Source organism: Peromyscus eremicus, chromosome 10 (genome assembly GCF_949786415.1).
Source record: "Peromyscus eremicus chromosome 10, PerEre_H2_v1, whole genome shotgun sequence".
Classification (NCBI taxonomy): domain Eukaryota; kingdom Metazoa; phylum Chordata; class Mammalia; order Rodentia; family Cricetidae; genus Peromyscus; species Peromyscus eremicus.
This window is the reverse complement of record NC_081426.1, coordinates 75,262,093-75,269,332: the sequence shown is the minus strand read 5'-3', so window position 1 is coordinate 75,269,332 and position 7,240 is coordinate 75,262,093.

Genomic DNA, 7,240 nt, shown 5'->3' with positions numbered 1-7,240 from the left:
ATTTCATACATAAACAGGTCTGCTACAATCCAGAAGTTAATCACACTCAAATGAATCCATTAGCTAACCAACATATTTGTGATAAAACTCCAATCTGTTAGGCACACAAATGGTCTGGAATTAGACTGTGTTGTGGTTAGAACCATACGGTGATTTTTTCCCCTTAAAAACAAGTGTGGAAGACCACTTGCTGAGGCTTTTCATTTGTTAATTTTGAAGTCACCAAAATGTCTTCCCAAAGACTATTTTATTTATCCATCACAAATCAGAATAAAGAAAAAGGCTTGAAAAAAAATAAGTCCTTGCCAACTACTAGAAGTAAGTTATAAATGGAGAAAAATGTGTTTACACCTATACTACTGAGCATTACACAGAAAGCAGTTTACTATAAGCTGGAAGGAAATGTAATATATATAAGAAATGCTACCTAGATGAATACCAAGGAAGAATTTACTACAAAATGAATAGATAAGGCTTTCACTATAACATATACAGCTGTGCAGATGAATTAAAATATATGAAAACAGGTTCTATGTAGTAAATAATGTGACCAATGGTTTTTGACAAGGAATGATAAAATGTAGGGACTGACTTTGTCTTTGAAAAAGAAAAAAAAATGGGCTGATTTAATAAAGATGGTGCAAGATGAAGATATTTTAAACCTAGAGACACATCATTCTTGGGTAGAAATACTCAGAAATAAAGAAATATGGAGAATCACAAGGCTGGACAGGTAATTTGGCTTGGGAACCATGGGAATTCTGGTTGTGTTATTAGAGAAGGGACAGACTTTGGAAAATGTTTACAATGAAGCTGAAAATAGCACCACTTTAGAATGGCTGAAAATGAAATACTAAAGGTTTCAGTGATGCTCTTGGATATCTAAATTATTCCATTCTTGATGGACATCATCACCATGGCTCCTCTCCAAACTATAAACAGTTCTACTAAATGACCCAGTTTTACAATTCTTTGGTAAAACTGAAGAACACAAAATACCACAGAGATACTTGATCATCCATATTTATTGCATTATTCACAATAGCAAAGGTATAGAACCATCCCACCTGTCCATCAACAGAATAAAGAAGACAAATAAAGAAGCTGTGGTGTATATATACCCAATGGGGTTTGGTGCAGCTACAATGAAGAGTGAAATTTATGTAATTTTCAGGAAAATGAACACTAATGGATATTATATTAAAAGAACTAAGAATAAGAAACAAAAATATCTTATTTCCTCTTATCTGTGGATCTCAGTTTACAGAGTTACAAAAATATATGCATATGTGGATAACATAAAAGCATAAGAAACTGTTGATAAAAAGGAGATTAACAGGAGAGGGATGGGAGATAAGGAGGAGAATAGGGAGGTGGGTCAAAACAGAGTCAAACTACATTATATACTCATAATGAAAAACATCCTCATGAAACTAAATATTTGATAAAATGCAGTGCATGTGTGCTACTCCACATGTGTGTGTGTGGGGGGGGGGCAAATGCACTTGTGTAGCTGTGGGTGCTAGAAGACAACCTCAGGTGTCTTTCCTCAAGACATTGTTTCACTTTGCTTTTGAGACAGTCTTTCTTAGGACCTAGGGTGCACTGTTTAAGCTAGGCTGGCTAACCAGTTAGCAAAAGAGAGCCTCGAGTTTTCAATGCCTCAACTGGGCAGGAATTATAAACTAATGGCACCTAACATGGCATGGATTTTTAGCATGGGTTCTGGGGATAGAACACAGGACTTTATGCTTACTCAGAGAACAGTAACCATGCTCCATCTCTAGTTCCAATGGTACTATTGACATGTATTTAGAAAATTATTTCCAGGAGAGATTTAAAGCAGATTATATAATCTATGAGGAAACCATATAAATCAATGTAGATATAAATAGAAAAGTAAAAGGTAGTGAACCAAATAATATTATAAATGGAGCTGATTAACATCTCAGAATATAGCATTATCTATCATTTGCTGATGGTGAGCCATTATGACCACTTTTTAGCAAATTTCCAAAAGAAATAAAAAAATAGTATTTTTTTTTATAGATCGTTGAGATTAATTCCATCTGTTGCTTAGATTTATATTTGTAGACTTTGAATAATATTTCTGTTATACCAGTACTTAGAATTATTAACTGAAGGCAGTTTAATGTAGTCATGACACTCTTCTGCCATTTTTAAAAAGCTTTCAGTTAAAATTCCTGCCATAGTCTTTATCACAAGCAGAGATTAAATAAAATTCTGGGGTAGATGGAACTTTTATAATTTAAGATAATTTAAAAATAAAAGCATGAGGCATTTTCTTCTCATTTTTTTCTAAAATCCATAGAAAGAATTCATAGTCATAGCATGGTAAGAATTACAGCAACATTTAAATCATTAACAAATAATAAATTCAAGCATTCTATTGATCTTGATCAAGTAGGTGAAATGAAACCATATCAGACATTTCAACAGAGAATATTAAATATAGACCATTCATAATGAAGCATATGGGCAACAAAAGGATACAGGAAAAATGTATCTGTGTGACTAGATTGGAAAAACAAAAATATTTAAAATTTATTACTTTGGATTCTTTACAAGGGTTGCAAAGACCTGTAACTTACATCCAGGAAAGGGGCATGTAATTAATGAATGGAGTAATTAAGGAAGAATGAGTTCTAATTTAGTAAAATAAACCTCAGGGAGAACTATATGATGTTTTGGAATGAAGCACACTGCTGGGCATCACTTCAAAAAAGCAAAGGAAGAGTGAGAGGAATTTTTCCTTCCTTCTTCCCACTTTTCATTCCTATTGTCCCTCAATTTGAGCAAGAAGAAAACTGGTAACATATTCTTTTCACAAGTACTGTACACAAACTATGTTTCATATTAACCACCATTTAATTTCCCCCTTCACTTCCCTTTAGTCCTGTTCTTTCCTTGAAATAGTTTCCTTTTAAATTTCATATCATATATATTACACATGATACATATTTAATATTTAAATATAGCTTGTCTATTTGAAAGAAAAATGTGTTTACTTAACTCTGGCTTCCTTAGCTTAGCATGATGATTTCCAGTTCCACTAATTTTCCTTCAAGTAGCATACTCTTGTTTTTCTTTATAGCTGAACCAAATCTCATTTTATATATGTAGATGATATATTCAGAAATAGGAGCCTATGTTTATTTTGTGGAGAACAACCAACAGCCTTGGCAATAGCCTGAGTTGTTTGGGAGTTCTTCTTCTATCACTCATATATGTGGTGTCCTCAGCAATTGGGTATCAATGTCAAGTTTAGGAGAGTAGTAATAGCACCACTGGTTATAGACTATGGTGTTTATAGATCTATGGTACCTCAGATGCTGACAACTCCAAAATAGGAACACATTCCTGCCACCTGAATTTTTCTTATTATTGTGGGATGGCTAGTATGAGAATTATTATCCCCATTATAGGGTGACTCTATTTTAAATCTTTTTATATATGATTATGCAAATATTTTAAGGAGCTTCTACAGTAGTATGTTTGTAAATGACCTTTTAATTCCCTTTTTATATCTACTCTCCTGTTTATTTCCCATATGTCTTTCTTGCTGTGGTAAAGCAGCATGGCCAAAGCAACTACTTATAGAAAGAAAGCCTTTAATATGGGGCTCTTGAATGCTGAGGGTAAGAGCCCATGACCATCATGGTGGGCATGACAGCATGAGGCAGACAGATATGTTGCTTGAGTAGTAGCTGAGATATTTTATCTTGATCCACAGGCAGGAGGCAGAGAGAGACCCCTGGAAATGGCATGGGCTTTTGAGCCCCAGGAGCTCACCTTCTTCAACAAAGCCACACCTTCTAATCCTTCACAAACAAGTTCCACCAGTTGGAGACAACACATTCAAATATGCGAGATTATGAGGGCCATTCTCATTCAAACTACCATTTAGGTTTATATTTTCTACTGAAACATTCAATGAATGTTTATTTGATACATGAAAATGAAATTACAGTAATGATTTAATGTGATCCATATAATACTTTGAAGAATATGCTATTATAACGTCCTCTTCAGCTTTCTGAAGACTAATAGTATTACATATGTAATCCAAGATAAAGGTAAGTATCCTTTATTGGATCTTCAAATTAGAAAAACATGTCTAAGACATGTAATTAAAGCCATTACCTATGAGACAGTGGTGAAAGCTTCAGCTGATTTTCATCTTTTAGTGTCCCAGTGGCCAGAGAAGTTAGTTTCACATTTACAGTGAATACTGTCAAATAAGCACACTGTTCCCACTGTGGTCTGACAACCCATTACAGGTAGAACTGAGATTCAACTATTCCAAAACTTACATTTGTGACTATTTCACGCTTCAATGTCTCCCCTAAATCTTGTGAGCATTGCATAGCTCAGAATGATAGGTTTTCATTCCTCCTGAGTTCTTTGAAACTCCGTCCTTTGAACTAGCTGGAGTTCCTATCACGACATACAGATATTTCTGACATAAAATTTCTGTTGATAAACTAATTGTGATTGCAAATCTACTTGTCTAGTATCCTCATTGATTTGTAAATGTCTCGATCATGATACTTGGCTTAAAACCCATCACAAAGAAAGTCATATATAAGATTTCCTTACACATATGTTACATGAAAAAAAAATGCCAGTAGGAAATGTAAATTTATGCCAGCAGCTGACAAGGTCTGTATTTGAATCTCGATTCTGAATCCTAAGTTTGCAGTAATCTTTGAAAGAGAAGTACATGTGAAAAGGCATTTATTTCTACTAGTAAAACTGGTTAGTATATGTTAGGGAGTTGATACAGGAGGTTAAATGACCCATGGTTTTTTGCTCTCAATGCTCTTTCACTGTCCCTTCTTTAAAGCTTTCACATTCATGCCTTTTCAACTTTCTGTGTTTCTGTTTCATTGAAAGTGGGTATTATGTGATCATATAAATGAGACCAAAACCTATATTGACTTCAATATATAAATACTTTCATCAGAAAACAACTCAAAATATTCTCTGGCCCACATGCATTTTGCTCTTCAATATGACATTTAAAAAGAGATAAGAAAATGGAGTGTCAAGTTTTTAAAGTCACTGCTCGGTTGACATTTCTAAACAGCAAAGGATTATAACAATATTCGATGTAAGTTGACTAATCATCTCACAGGTGACCTCAGTTTGTGAGCATATTTAAAATCATACATAATCTAATCCCATCAGTTTACCAGAGTCTCAAAACACCATTTAATAATGTCTCCTTGTTAATGTTAATAAAAACTGTACTTAAATGCATTTGTAAGTAAGAATTCAAATTAGTAGGCAATCACTTCAAAAGTCAACCTACTGATGAAAATATGTGCAATGATATATTTTGTTTTGGAAATTAAAATGAATTTTATTATTAAATCTATGTGCTCAATAGGCAAAAGTGAACATATAAAATTCCCTAATACATAGTTCAAAATTTACATTTAGAAATATATGAAATTACAACATTCAATGGAGAACCAAAATTTTTGTGGATTTACACTGCATCAGCAATAAAATCAACCCAGAAAATTATATACAATGTTCTCATTCTTAGCTTACCTGAGATTTAAAAATCAGAGTATTTATGCATTTCTAGATTGACAAAAATATATGAATGCTTGTCCAACATTTGGTAAAGGTCAAACATGTGTATAGAAGATAACACATTGTTAACATTTTTATATAAACTTTAATGCTCTCATGACACTAAATGCTAGATACTGCTTAAATAAGCTATTGCATTAATCCTATAAAGTGAGTTATATTATCTTCCTATTTTACACATGAGGAAACAGAATCAAAATGGATAAATAATTTGCCCAAGAGCATATAATAATTGACACCCTTATTTGTACTCCGACAATCTGTAGCATAAACCATCTTTTAAAAATATTGCTATTCCTCACAGTTTACTGAGTAGGAAACAAAATAATATTTGAAATGCAAACTGTTTTTAAAAGGGATGTTTCAAGATAGAAGAAAGAGTCCTGCCTACATAAATGAGTATTTGCACCAGCCATGAAATAAAAGGATAAAATCTGAAGAAACTCTGAATTCTATAGCTAACGCCCGAAGCCAAGTCAAAAGCATGATGTATTCAAAGAGGGCTGCAATTTTGTCCTAATCTGGAAGATAAAATGAATGTGTAATCAGCCTGACCAGGTGTTCATTTATATGAGAAACTTTGTCGTTTTCCATGAGGAGAAAAGCAGCTTGTTTCAAAGGGGTACTTAAGAGTTCAGCATGCACGGGTTTAAAGCTTGACCCTCTCTTATAAGTAGTTGTATAACATTGAGCAAATTGCTTAACCTCTGTCTCCCACAGCTTCCTCTGCTTGTGAAATGAGGCTAGTAACCGCAAGACCTCTGTGGTTGCAATGAAAATTAAATAAGTTGTGTTTAGAAAGGATTTAGAACTTCGATAGAAATGTAATATAGTTTTTAAGTGAAGATGCGATGCATTCAGGGCCACCCAAGTAGATGATGTACGTTTCCATGCTCTACGTGACTTTGTACTTTATGAGGCTATACCAAGGGAGTATTTTTAACTAAACTCATGATCACTACATAGATTCCAATTAGGTTCATGAAAGTGGTAGCCACATAACTTTATAAGCTTCATTTCTTTCATTCTTTAGTTGTTTAGGTCTTATATCTCAATTACTAAATGCTAATATATTTAATTGTACAGTTCTGTCTGTTTCATTGTGAGAAGTTCCACGTAGGGTTTCAATGTATCATCTAATATGTTGATAGAAAATACTGAAACAGAAGAATATGAGTGTATGCCTTGGTGTTTGTTTGTGTGCACATGGATGCTGTTCCTTAGAATCTGAAGTTCTTTGAAGACAAAAATAGAATAAGAAAGTATGGGAAGAGATAATAAAATGAATAAATGAAGGCGTGAATATGAATTATGTTCTAAATATTTTAAGTGGGAAAAATACAAAAGTTCACAAATTAACTCCAAATCATAATCATTAAGTGATATAATAAAATTATATATTTTAATCCTTGTTAGCGGGGAGATGGCTCAATCAGTAAAGTACTTGCTGAGAAAGCAGGAGGACATGAGTTAGATCAAAAGTACTCACATCAGCTAGGCACTGTGACACAGGCCCTTTATAACATTGGTGGGTCAGACTCATGAAGCTCCTTGGGACTTGATGATGAGTCATGGTATCTCATTCAGTGTTTCAGGTTCAGTAATAGAATGTGTC